Genomic DNA, 14,000 nt, shown 5'->3' on the forward strand with positions numbered 1-14,000 from the left:
TTTTGGCAACTGCTCACAGCATCTCCTAGTTCAAAAGTTCACCATCAGTATTGGCAATACTGTGACTGTGTTTAAGTTCATCCATGCTCCCACGAGCCTGGCAGTGATATATTTACCTGAGTCTTTGCCTTCTGCTACTGGTTTGTTTCTTCTATTGAATTATAGGGGCCCTGGGAAGAACATGACCTAAACCTTGAATGAGCAAGAAATGCCACTGCAAAGCAAACTATTTACTGACACTTGCTAGAAAGAGCTGATATGGAGAGCCATGAGCACCAGGCAAGGCAAACATGCTAGGCAAGGGGAAACCCTTTGACTCCATGTGGACATGAGGAAGGACTGCATGGTTGGGGTGTTCCCATATGGACAGACTCCTGATGGGGTGTCTGAAGCTCACTTCAGAATTCCTGAATGGTCAGGTATGCTCCTGTTCACCATCTAAAGGTCTGCAAGAGTATAAAAAGCAAAAGGGCAGAGGAACACCCCTAGGAGGTTATAGGCTTAGGATCATAAACTATTGTAATTCACTGGGGAGATATTAAGGCTTTTGTGACACTGCGTAAGGGATGCCATGTTCTGAGGGTGCAGCTGGATTCATTCCTTCCTTCTGTTCTGTATGGCACATCTCAATATTTCACTTGTGGAAACCTGGCAGAGGTGGCACACATAGCTGGGCTGATGTCTGCAAAAGGGTACTACAGGGGGGAGCCAGCTTGGAGGTGGGTACTGGCAGGGGCGAACATAAAGCAGTCTGAGTGATTCCTTGATATTTTGCTCTTAATGCACATTCCTAGGCAGACCTATTTTCTTTTATGAAATTGCCAAGTTGATTCTTAAACCCATGTCAATTTTTATCATCCACAGTATCCTGAGACCAAGTTGTGCAAAAGCTGTGCACTGTGTATGACTTTTTTCTGAACAGAGCATCTGCTGGCTTCATGCTGCTAAGGATTTCACAGCAAGATTGGGCCAGGCTGGTAGATACACAGCATATGAAAGGGAAGAACGACTCTGTAACCTGCATTTCTGGTGCAATATTACCCTGGGAGAATCTTTGCCAGTGAGTCTGTCCTTCCAGCCCAGGAGCTGCCTGTGTTGCCTTCATACTCCCTCTAAATGCAGATTTGCCCTTCACCTTTTGGCAGGACACTATCCATCTAATGTTTGCCTGCTTTATCTCCAACCCTTATCTTGGTCTGCTAACAAGGCAATATTTGCAGCTTTTCATGTTGGTGTTGGTTTTGTTGGTTGGTACCCTGAGGAGCAGGGAAGCTACTGAGACCTCCAGCCTCCCCAACATGCCTCGGCACAATCAGAACACTTGCTTTAAACAAATCAAATCCAGCACTCTGCTGCAGTCTCACAAGAGCACAGAGGCTTTATCCATTCGCCTCATCGTGTTCATGACACACAGGTCTCCTCTATTTTCTTTCAATCCCATAGAAATTGAATACAAAGCAAAACACAGGCTATCCACTGTGCATAGTGTTCTGTGATAAATCATATGGAAAAAAATCTTCCCCTCCAGCTATGCCAGCTTTAAGGATGTGTAGAATAGAGTGAGAATGATTTTTAAAGCTTATTTCTCCTTTTGAGTTAGCTAGCAACAGTGCATACCCAGTGCATGAGAGGTCTACGAAGCAGCCTGACTGTCTGCTGTGGGAGCAGGAGCAGATCTCGACCCTGCTAAAGGTTCTGGAGTCTTTACTTACTGCCAGGCAATAAAGGTTTCTAAAGCTTATATTAAACCTCTGTATTTAGAGGAAGAAAAAACATATTCCAGAGGAAATATTAACAGCTTGAAATGTATTGCAAACAGCAATGAAAAAAAATTTCACAAAAATGAGGTTGTGTGTGTTTGTATGTGTGTGCATGTTTAGATTGATGCAAATGTTTTGTTTACTGCCAATTAAAACAAAACCTTAAATGTTGACATTTTTTAACATGATATTGTTGTTTCTTTTTAGTGTAGTTTTGGGTTATTGGTTGAAACCAGTTGTTTCCCATTCGCTTATACAGTTTCAAGAATTTGGGATTTTCTGTTCAAAAATATTTGGTGAAAAAATAATAAATCTGCTGCAGTCTCAGCAGGCATTAACAGGACTGAATAGCTCCAGATCATGCTGATAGCTTCCAGGCCTGAACACTTTCCCTGCTGTTTCTAAACCTGGACAATATACCTGGACGGTGACACCCTCCCTATTCGAGAGAGTCCATTCTCTCTGGGAGTCTTCCCCTGTGCAAAGATGGCAACAAATCTCGTGTGTAACACGCATGACCAGCCATCAGGGTGGGCAGCACCTTTGATTGCTGGAGTCCCCAGGAAGATGACGCTTCTACCACCTGCTTGTGTGCCTGAAGCCCCACCGTGGGCACACCTTCTGTCTGGAGCCAGGCATCATGGCACGTGGAGTCCCGCATCCATGTGGAGCTGGAGTGCAAATGCACTACTGAGGAGATGGCGGGGCACATGCATGCTTCCTCTACAACCTCAAGGAGGAGCTGAGGAAGAATCAGAAGCCCAGCCTCCTACACACCCTCTGCACCAGCTCCTATCTAGATGTGCAGAAAACTACCTGCTGGTTCCAGAATTTGGTGAGGGAAAGCAAGGCGAGTGTGCATCTGTTACGTTTACGTTACTACAGTATGAAGGTGCTGCTCTCCAGCCGCTCCTGCAAAGTGACGATTACAGAGGTCTCTGGGAGAACCCTGCTCATTGAGATGATGTTTGGTGCGCAGCGAGGCAACTCAGACATCTTCATGAGCAGCCAGGCTAGTGAGGCTATCTTCAGCCCAAGCACAACCTGGACATTGAGCTGTGCTGTGGCAGAGATGAAGTTCTTCTAGCGGATGTTCAATCAGACCCCAGATGACAACTTGCTCAACTGCCTGCAACTGTGCAGCCACATGGTGGTGGGCACAGGCTTTTCCAGCTATACCTTGAAGACAGTGGTGATGCACCTCCTGCCCACCACACCCATCAGGCTGGCACAGGATGCATTTCCTGCTGCCGCTGGATGACATCACATGGTACCTGCACTGCTGCTTGGAGGAGAAATGCCTCAACCACTACTTCTTTGATAATGAGAAGATTCGTGAGAGATCATCTTGCCCCCAGCCTTACAAAGAGCCAAGCCACTCAACTTCTTCCAGTGTCTGGTGCAGGATCCGGCTGCCCACGAGCAGGCAGTGCATGAGTTCAAAGAGCTGCAACATCAGCTTACAACGCAGCTCTTCTTCTAGGGGCACTGAAAGTGGTCCTCATGCACAGAGCCGTGTTTGCAGAGTTCACAGCCGAGGACAGATGAGGACCACCTCATACAGGAGGGAAATAAAGGATGGAATGTAGGATGCTGCAAGGAAAGGAAGAACCCTGTGCAGTGGACATCTGTCAAGAGCGGCAGCATTCTCCTCTCGATGGTTTTCAGATAGCAGTGTGTGATGACTACAGTGGCAACAAACATGACTTTCTCACGCTTTCTCCTCTCACTGGCTGCGGCCAGAATGCCATTTCACATGGGACCAGATACTCTTGCTGGCAGCTCCAGCTATGCAAGGACCAAGAGAGAGGCACCGCTGATGTGCCCCCGTGTGTTCACTGGGGTCTGGATGGAGAATCTACCCATGCTGGACTCTCCCCGGGGAGCTGGTGCTGCAGAACTGAGCACACCGGGCACAGAGAACATGCTGCTCTACTGGCAGTGGGAATTGCTGCCGCACCTTTCCTCCACAGCAAAAGCACTGGGGAGTGGGTCCTGGTGCAGCTGAAGAGGCCATTAGAAAGGAGCCTGGCAACAGAGATTCCTGTTACTACCTGGACAGCAACCGCCCTCCCTCTTTGTGAGAGTCCATTCCCTCTGTGAGCTTTCCCCTGTGCAGAGACGCCAGTAAATCTCTTGTATAATCACATACACAAACACTGCGTATGTGAGGGTGTGGGCTATGGAAAGGGTTCTGGGGGCTGCGCTTGATGGTCAGCTCCGACGAATCATAGATTCATCGAACAGTTACAGTTGGAAACGACCTTAAGATAATTTAGTTCCAACCTCTCTGCCATGGGCAGGGACGTCTCAACCTAGACCACGTTGCCCAAGGCACTGTCCAACCTGCAGGGATGGAGCATTTACCACTTCTTTGGGCAAGCTCTTCCAGTGCCTCACCACCCCCAAAGCAAGGAACATCTTCATTGTATCTAACCTGAACTTCAGCTGTTTTAGTTTGGATGCATTACCCCTTGTCCTGTAGCTACAGTCCCTGATGAGGAGTCCCTCTCCAGCACCCCTGTATGCCTGGGCCAGCGGCGAGTGGGCACGCAAGAGGGAGGCTGGGCTGGACAAGGGCCGGGGCAAAAACGCAGGTGCCTGGGGGTGGGTGCTCACCCTGCATCGAGGCCCTGGCTGCGAGCGCCTTGGGCAGGGCACACTGCTGCTGCCACCAGGCCTGGGTGCAGGCCTTGCTGCCTCATCCCCTCTCCTGCCTCCCTCCAGCTCCCGTCCCCGCTCCCCATGCCACCGCCTCCCTCCCTGCCTCCCTCCTTCCCTCCCAGCCCCTCTGAATTCCTTCTCTCTCCTGCAGGCCATGCCTGTCACAAACTTCCTCATGTGGGTTCTGCAACATCTCATTGTGAACGTGCACGTGTTTGCTGATGAGCCGGATGAACCCACGCATGACCCCATGCAGCAGCGTTTGGAGCAGCTGAGCCAGGAGATGGCTCGGCTGCTGCAGGAGCTGGAACAGGAGAGCCAGGAGCAGAAGAGCAAGGAGCAGAGTTGTGTGGCCTGGAGAGCCCTGCTCTTTGCTGCCTTGTGGCACTGGCAATTGGGGCTGATTGCCGGCGTCCTGCTCCTCCTGAGTGTCAGACTCTACTGGTGGTTCAGGAAAAGGAGCCATGAGGAGGATGAAGATGCTGACAGTCAGAGAGACTTTCGCATGTATTTTTCAAAAGGCATCAAACATTTCAAAAGGCATCAAAAAAAGGGCACAAACTGCACTACCAGAGCGAGTTGGTGTTGTGGCTGGTGGACAAGCTCCACCATGCTGTCCACCTCCCTCCCTCCTGCCTCCCAGCCCCACTGCATTCTTTCTCTCTCCTGCAGGCCATGGCTGTCACAAACCTCCGTGGCTGGGTTCTGGAACGGCACATCTTGAACGTAGATGTGGTTTGTGATGAACTGGCTGAACCCACACGTGACCCCATGCAGCAGTGTGTGGAGCAGCTCAGCCAGGAGATGGCTCGGCTGCTGCAGGAGCTGGAGCAAAAGACCCACGAGCAGAGGAGCAAGGTGCAGAGCTGTGTGGCCTGGAGAGCCCTGCTCTTTGCGGCCTTGCAGCACTGGCAATTCTGGGTGACTGCCTCACCCTAGACCGTTTTGCCCAAGGCTCTGTCCAACCTGTCTTGAGCACTGCCAGGGATGGAGCATTTACCACTTCTTTGGGCAAACCATTCCAGTGCCTCACCACCCTCACAGTAAAGAACTTCTTCCTTATATCTAACCTGGTATTTATTCAAAAAGACAGCACTCTTCAATTGCACCTCTAACACCTCTTAATGTACTCAGAAAAGAGCCACAGTAGGCTTTTTTCTTGAAAAAAGGCCATGATAGGCAACACAACATCTATCCACAAAAAGCCACTCATCGAATGAGAGCTTTGTTAAATCCTCTCCACAACCACACCACAGTGATTTCCAGGTAAGGAAGGTCTGCAGTTACACCATCACTCGAAAAAAAGGCAAAGAAAACAATACAAAAACAAGTTTGGAAAAGAAACTCTGTTCCTGTGACTCCTGCCTCTTTCAACAAGCAGAGAAATTCTCAGGGCTTCAAGCAGGTAAACACACCCAGACACAGCCAGAGGCATGAGCCTAACCTAGTGAAAGTGGCATACATAGAATGGTTTGTGTCAGAAGGGCCCTTAAGGCTCATCCAGTTCCAACCCCCTTCCACAGGCAGGGAGACCTTCCACTAGAGGCAGGTTGCTCCAAGCCCTGTCCAGCCTGGCCTTGAACACTACCAGGGATGGGGCAGCCACAGCTTCTCTGGGCACCCTGTGCCAGGGCCTCACCACCCTCACAGAGAAGAATTTCCTTCTGATATATAATCTAAATCTCCCGTCTGTCAGTTTAAAGCCATTCCCCCTTGCCCTATCCCTACATTTCTTTGTTAAAAGCCCCTCTCCAACTTTCTTTTAGCCCCTTTGGGCACTGGAAGCTGCTCTAAGGTCTCCCCGGAGCCTTCTTTTCTCCAAGCTGAACAACCAAACACTCTCAGCCTGACTCCATAGCAGAGGTGCTCCAGCCAACTGAGCATCTTTGTACCCTCCTCTGGACTCGCTTCAACAGCTCCATGTCCTTCTTGTGTTGGCAGCCCCAGAGTGTGAGACAGTACTGCAGGTGGGCTCTCACAGGAGCAGAGTAGAGGGGGAGAATCATTTTTGTTGCAAGACAGTACTTTTTTTCTTGTGCGCAGGGCACCACTCCAAACAGGCCACTGAAACCCAGGGAGCATTTCCAAACTATTTTAACCCTGCACGTGGGGCCGAATTGCTTAAACAGCCCCTTTTCCACGAGGGGTGTGTGTACTGGGACATGAGTGTGGAGGAAGCTGGAGGTTTCTAATGCAAGAGGGTATTCTGACATGCTGCAGGCAGAGGCACGGGTACACTCCTGGCTCATGGGATAAATGACTAAATACTCAGCACTTCTATTTCCACCTCAAGTCATACCGTTTTATCTAAAACACGAGACTAGAAAATAAAGCTGTTACTGTTGGCTTTGTACCACCCGGATAACCATAGGAGGGGGGGGGGGGGGGACGGGACAAAAACTGCCACGCACGATTAGTCATTCCGACGGCAGACCCGCTAGACCAGGTTGTTCCAAGCCCCGTCCAGCCCCTCCCTGTTGCTGAGCACAAGGTCAAGCATGGCTCCTCTCCTTATCAGCTCCTCTATTACTTGCAAGAGGAAGTTATCTTCCACACAATCGAGGAACCTCCTGGATTGCTTGTGCCAGGCCGTACCGTCCCTCCAACAGGTATCAGGATGGTTGAAGTCCCCCATGAGGACAAGGGCCTGTGAGCGTGAGGCTGCTCTTATCTGTTTATAGAGCACTTCATCCACAGAGAGAATCCTCCTGATCAGGCGGTCTGTAACAGATCCCCACAGGAATGTCTGCTCCCCATCGCTGTTCTCCCTTTGACCCCAACCCACAAGCTTTGATCAGTGATCACGTATCCCCAGAGTTCCATACTCTCCAGCCTATCACTGACATAAATAGCAACTCCCCCTCCCCGTCTGCCTGGCCTGTCTTTCCTAAAGAGCCTATAACCTTCCATTCCAAGACTGCAATCATAGGAGCCATCCCACCATGTTTCTGTGACACCAATGATATCATATCCCTGTAGCCATGCACACATCTCTAATTCCTCTTGTTCCTCATATTATGCGTGTTTCTACAGCGGCATCTGAGCCAAGCTCCAAATGAAGCCGATGCATTGGCTGGAGCAGCTGCATCGCTCCAAGCATTTATTACAGGTACTGGCAACTGACTGGGAGTGTTGGGATGGATCGATTCCCCCCTCACCCAACACATCTAGTTTAAAGCTGCCTTGACCAGCCTGGCAAGTCTCCTACCAAAGCAGCTCTTCTCCTTGTCAGACCAGCTCCACCAGCCTCCAGTAGACCTGGCCTCCCAGATTGAGTCCCAAGGTCTAAATAACCAAACCCCTGACTATGGCACCACCGTTCTAGCCATTTATTAACCTGCCAAATCAGCCTGGCCTTTTCAAGGTCCTCCCCTTTGACCTGGAGGATTGATGTGAGATAGGGGAATCCTAAGATTTAAAAAAAAAAGAACAAAAACAAACCTGTTGCTGGTTGGGTAATTAGTCTTCATTCGCATTATTAATGTAATTAGTATGATATATCTTAATCGTATTGTTAGTGCAACCTAAGGGTTAACGACACGCGGGACTTACCACTTATGCAAAGTTAGTTATATTTGTAACTTTTGGGATGGGATCGTCCAATCCAGAGGAGAGACTGAGCCCGCGCAAAAGAAGAGAACAGGTGGAAGACAGTTTTGTGGTTTCGACACGATCCAAGGAGCAACTGAGCCTGCACGAGACCAAAAGGATACCTACGGTGACGAAGAAGGGCTGTTAGCTGCCATCCCCACGACCCCCTACGACCACCACCAGGATGCACTGCGCAAGCGCGGTGGGAGGAGTTTTAATTAGCATACGAAGCAGGGATAGGTTATGAATATGTATAGGCGATCTCATGAATATGTAAACGCAATGCTATATATTTAGAAGACAAACGACTGCCGGGGGGCACGAAATTTGGTGGGACGATGTCCATGCCGCGCAGCGCTGAATAAACATACCTACTTTACAACCTTATTGGCTGAGTGGTTGTAAAGAAGTCTTTTCTTCGCACGTCAGATGAAAAAAATATCTGAGCTCCAGAGCCCCTTCCCAGAGCACCTTTCCCAGGGCTCTGCAGTCCTTCTTAATGGCTGTCAGTATCACTAGCACCCACATGGATCACAAAAAGTGGGTAATAGTCAGCGGGGCTTCCTAGGCCAGGTAGCCTCTCAGCAACATCCCTGACCCAAGCCCCTGGTAGGCAACACACCTCCCTCGAGACTGGGTTAGACCAACAGATGGGCACCTCTGTGCCTTTCAAACTAGAGTCACCTATGACTATGACCCGCCGCTTTTTCCTGGAGGCACTAGTAGTGATCCTCTTTACTGGTGTGTAAGCACGTTCTTCATTTGGTGAGATGTGTTTCCTCATTAGCCCCCTGAAGAACTGAAAAGCAGGTCGGGGTGGGGACGTCAGATTTTAGAGGAAGCCACTTGCGTTTAATTTTTTTTTTTTTTTTTTGTTTTGTTTTGTTTTGTTGTTTTTTTGTTTGGGGTTTTTTTTTCCATTACTAGTTCCCAGCTTCCTGGATTAACGCCCTCTTCTTTTTCTGTATGTGCTATGGTGGACGCTTGCGGCCCCTGCACTTTGGGCCTGGAGCTCCCCCTCCGCTTCCCGGACATCTTTTAGCTACCGACAGTGTCCCGCAGCTCAGCCACGTGCTGCAGTTAGACCTCCACCAGGGCGCACCGAGCGCAGCCCTGCCCATTGTGCACCCTTGTCTGAAGAGACCAGCGGAGGCACTTTCTACACCCCGAGCTCCCTGCTGCAGCCTCCTCTCCCATCGGCTCTGTCTGGTGCCGCCACTGGCCACTGCCGGGGCAGCCGGCGCAGAGCTGCCAGAGCGGGCCCTGCCCTGAGGTGGACACACCCCGGAGCGCTCGCTGCCCCCTCGCTGTGCTGGCGCCAATTGCCGCGCAAACCGCCAACTGCCAACTGCCAACTGCCAACCGCCACGCCCCGGTCCGGTCGCCCGCGCTCCCTGGGGCGGGTTTTCCCCGCTCAGGGCGGGGCCGTCCCTCCTGGGGCCGCCCTGCTGCGTCAACTTGGTGTCCGCAAATGTAGTGAGGGTGCACTGGATCCCCTCATCCAGATCGTCAGTGAAGATATTAAACAACACTGGCCTAAACACCGAGCCCTGAGGAGGGACACCACTAGTGACCGGTCACCAACGAGGTGGGAATACCATCTACCACCACTCTTTGGGCTCGGCCATCCAGCCACTTTCCAACCCAGCAAAGAATCCACCTATCCAGGCCATGAGCAGCCAATTTCTCCAGGAGAATGCCATGGGACACAGTGTCAAATGCTTTACTTAAGTCCAAATAGTAGACAATGTCCGCAGCCTTTGAAGATCATAGAATCATAGAATCATAGAATCGTAAGGGTTGGAAAGGACCTTAAGATCATCTAGTTCCAACCCCCCTGCCATGGGCAGGGACACCTTGCCCTAAACCACGTGGTCCAAGGCTCTGTCCAACCTGGCCTTGAACACCGCCAGGGATGGAGCATCCACAACCTCCCTGGGCAACCCATTCCAGTGCTTCACCACCCTCACTGTAAAGAACTTCTTCCTTATATCTAGTCTAAACTTCCCCTGTTTAAGTTTGAACCCATTACCCCTTGTCCTACCACTACAGTCCCTAAGGAAGAGTCCCTCCCCAGCATCCTTGTAGACCCCCTTCAGATACTGGAAGGCTGCTATGAGGTCACCACGCAGCCTTCTCTTCTCCAGGCTGAACAGCCCCAACTCTCTCAGCCTGTCTTCATATGGGAGGTGCTCCAGCCCTCTTATCATCCTCGTGGCCTTCCTCTGGACTCGCTCCAACAGCTCCATGTCCTTTTTATGTTGAGGACACCAGAACTGTACACAGTACTCCAAGTGAGGTCTCACGAGAGCAGAGTAGAGGGGCAGGATCACCTCCTTCGACCTGCTGGTCACGCTTCTTTTGATGCAGCCCAGGATACGGTTGGCTTTCTGGGCTGCAAGCGCACACTGCCGGCTCATATTAAGCTTCTCATCAACCGACACCCCCAAGTCCTTTTCTGCAGGGCTGCTCTGAATCTCTTCTCTGCCCAACCTGTAGCAGTGCCTGGGATTGCCCCGACCCAGGTGTAGGACCTTACACTTGGCTTGGTTAAACTTCATAAGGTTGGCATCGGCCCACCTCACAAGCGTGTCAAGGTCCCTCTGGATGGCATAATGAAGGTAATTACTCACAGTCTAAGGAGGCAGTAGGACAATTAAGCCAGCTAGTAAGCAGAATTTGGAAGGGAGTGAAAAGCAGGATCTCCCTAACGCAATAAAAATTACTCCCTGAATGCAGCCGGTTCCTGCAACTCTTGAGAGTGGTGGTACCTCTGACAAGCATGGAAGAGGTCATATAAGTATGTAAAAATGCAAGAAATTAACAGAAGCCCACTGAAATCAGCGAAAACTGTGATTTGTATCAGATTTGTAGGACAGTTCCTTTTAGCTAATGCAGTCCTTTTACTTTTTCTCCCCCCCCTCCTACCCCCCCAGCCCCTTTGGTATTCAAGCCACTGGCAGCAAAAATCTCTGTGAATCACATGCAGATGCATTATTGTCACAGATCAGCACTGCATGCTCATCTGCAAGGAGCGGTGGTGAAAGCAATGCTGGTGCCTCGAGGTGGCAACTACAGAACTATCCCGGAGGGTTAAAAGGGAGCATTTTTTATAAAGAAAATTGCTTTTGTATACTAGTCCTGGAATACGACATCTCTCAGTTGAATTAATCCCTCCAGTGCACTTGCAAACATTGAAGACATAAAAGAATGTGTCCTGCAGCATAAACGCTGCAGGCCTGAATGGGTATGGCAAGGAGGCATTGTGCCCAGCTAATATTCTGTTCCCTTTAATGCCAAAATTCCTATCTGGACCCCTGCAGAGACTCGGATTTCAGCTGAGCCATATGCATATTTCATCGGCAAAGCAGCATTATTTTTTTCTTGGTCAGAAAATAAACAGTTGGTCTTTTGTGTCCCTACATTGGATGGCTTAGTCTGTGTACTCACTTTTAAACCTCCTTAATCCCTACATACAGGCTAATAAGGCACGTACCCCTTTCTTCTCACCAAATCAGATAGATGCATACTTAGGGCCAGCTTTAGACATAATAAAAAAGCAATTACTCAGAGATCTGTTGTAGCTTCTGGAGCTCACAGAGTGTCTCCTTACACTTTTCCAGCACACAGATTCAAGGGGATCCACTGATCTGCTCTAGGAAAGGATAAAAAGAGGATGAAAGCCTATAGTTTTTCTGCTGCTTGTGGTTCTGTTAACAGCTGGACCTGGTTCCTGCTGTAAGATTTCAGCTTAATTGATTTGAATATTTCCAACACAAAAATATGTATTGCTCTGCTCATAACCATCCAAAAAGTTGGTTTTACTGCCCTAAAAATCCCCGCAAAGGGGAATAATGAAAACACTGGTGGCATCGGGATGGGGAGCATCGTTGTCTCACACTAAAACACAGCCTGGCTCCCATGCAAGTGTCCTGAGACTGCATGTTACCCATGGCAAAGACCCTGCTCTTCCCTGTGGTGGAGGGATTCAGGGTTTGTTTTAATCTCAAATTTTGAGAAACAGAAGAAAGCTGAAGTTTTCAAAGTCCCTCTGAGTGTTATCTGAACAACTACATTTAAGATGATGAAGCAGCTGAGGGTTTAATGTCAGAACAGCGCTTAGTAACAGTTAGCTTGCTTTGGGGTGGTGTGTCAAGTGTTTTTTTTTTTTATTGTCAGCCTGATTTTGTAGTGGAGTACGTAGGACGGGGGAAAATACATCCAAAAGCTACAGGGAACTGACAGGTGGTTCACGTTTTAGCTGAGACTCCAGTATGGATGGGGACGGCTTCCTCAGCACTTTATTTCTGGGAAAATTGTAATATTTGGTGTACTTTGATATTAACTGGATGGATTTTGTTAAAGGATATGAAGAAGAGTGAGGGCTGTACTGTGATTCAGTTCTGGAGGTGTACTGCGATTCAGTTCTGGAGGTGAGCACTGGTCCTCCTGGGCTGTATTCCCAGAGCAACTGCAACTGATTCCTGTGACCTTGGACCAGTCAGCAAAAGCCTGGTTCTACTCTGAAAAGTGGCTGTGGGAAAGTGTCACTTTCCTACTCAGCAGATCTAGTCACTGTGTGCTCTCCAAGTCACATCTGCTGACTTTAGCGACAAAAATAAGTTGCTACGGCTTTCCTGCTCCGTGAGCACTGCAGAATCACAAGACCTGGGGAAGCAGAAGCTGGATCCTGTGTCTCCTTGTAGGATTAATTACTATAAATCAGAGCCAGCAGCAGAGCTGCACTGGCATCAGTTGGTCTTGCACAGCTTTTCTGTTAGTGCCAGCAGTGAGGAACATGGAAGAAACGAATCCAAGTTGATTCTCTTGATTGAGTTTTAATTGCAGATGGCATTTATTGGGTTTACAGTTGGAGAAGAAAGAAATCTGTTCAACCGTAACATGATTACATTTGAAATCATTCATTGGCCATAAAGTTCCTGATACCTTTTTCAAAATGGATTTGTTTTAAGCATACTTCCCTCTTTGTGACAGGGGATGCTGTTCTCACTTTCCCTGAATTAGACTCATTGCTACTCCGTTCTAATGGCTGCTGTTTAATGGGAAGAGCAGGTCCCCTTAAAACAGATGCTACCAGCTGATATAAAGGTGAATTGTGTGCTGGAAATGTGCGCTGATTTATCTGCTGGATGTCCCCAATATTCAATTTGGGAAACTTGTTCAGCAGTGAAATTAATGGTAGCTATTTTAAAATTGCCTTTACCTTCTGTGGCATGTCCTGACATACTTAGGATAGCTGATACCACCTCATCACAAATGCCTGGGGTAGCATCTTAAGATGCAGTAATCTGATGTCAAGACAATGATTTTTTTGACATCTTTTAACGTGTGATATTGTTGTTTCTTTTTAGTGTAGTTTTGGGTTATTGGTTGAAACCAGTTGCTTCCCATTCGCTTCTTCAGTTTCAAGAATTTGGAATTTTCTGTTCAAAAATATTTGGTGGAAAAATAATGAATCTGCTGCAGTCTCAGCAGGCATTAACAGGACTGAATAGCTCCAGATCATGCTGATAGCTTCCCAGGCCTGAACAGCTCCAGATCATGCTGATAGCTTCCCAGGCCTGAACACTTTCCCTGCTGTTGCTAAACCTGAAAAAATAAAGCATTAACCAAAATTAATTCCCTTTCTTTTCTTAGGAAACTGAGAAGGAGTCTGCAGTGTAGATGTGAGGAGAGGCTCCTTTATGAAGATGGATTACATGAACTAAGACTCAGAGTTTCTGAGCTATTATTACTTACAGTGTAAAGAATAAACTTTGCTTTGCAACCTAAATGAATATTTTAAAATTTTGTTTTGAAGCTTGTAGAAATGAGATTTTTAATTGCACTCCAAATTCAGTTTTAAGCAATTCTGTTTTTAAAAGAACTATGTAATCTTAACCTAAAATTAAAATGGTTTTCCTTGGAAAAACATAAATTTACATAAATTTAGCTACTGCAATCATCATTCTCATATACCTTCCA

The 14,000-nt window shown here is 48.5% G+C and overlaps 1 long non-coding RNA gene and 1 pseudogene across 1 annotated transcript; one reads left to right on the forward strand and one right to left on the reverse strand.

The window, feature by feature from the left end:
- The first annotated feature begins 328 nt into the window (after positions 1-328).
- On the forward strand, positions 329-3,243 carry LOC115606048 (annotated as a pseudogene).
- Positions 3,244-5,164: 1,921 nt separating this feature from the next.
- Positions 5,165-11,988, reverse strand: LOC115606763. The gene is made up of 3 exons (XR_003990996.1): positions 11,978-11,988; positions 7,538-7,543; positions 5,165-5,353 (listed from the first exon to the last, which is right to left on the reverse strand). It is a non-coding gene; the product is annotated as an uncharacterized LOC115606763 (long non-coding RNA).
- Positions 11,989-14,000: the final 2,012 nt, after the last annotated feature.

Source organism: Strigops habroptila, chromosome 4 (genome assembly GCF_004027225.2).
Source record: "Strigops habroptila isolate Jane chromosome 4, bStrHab1.2.pri, whole genome shotgun sequence".
Classification (NCBI taxonomy): Eukaryota; Metazoa; Chordata; class Aves; order Psittaciformes; family Psittacidae; genus Strigops; species Strigops habroptila.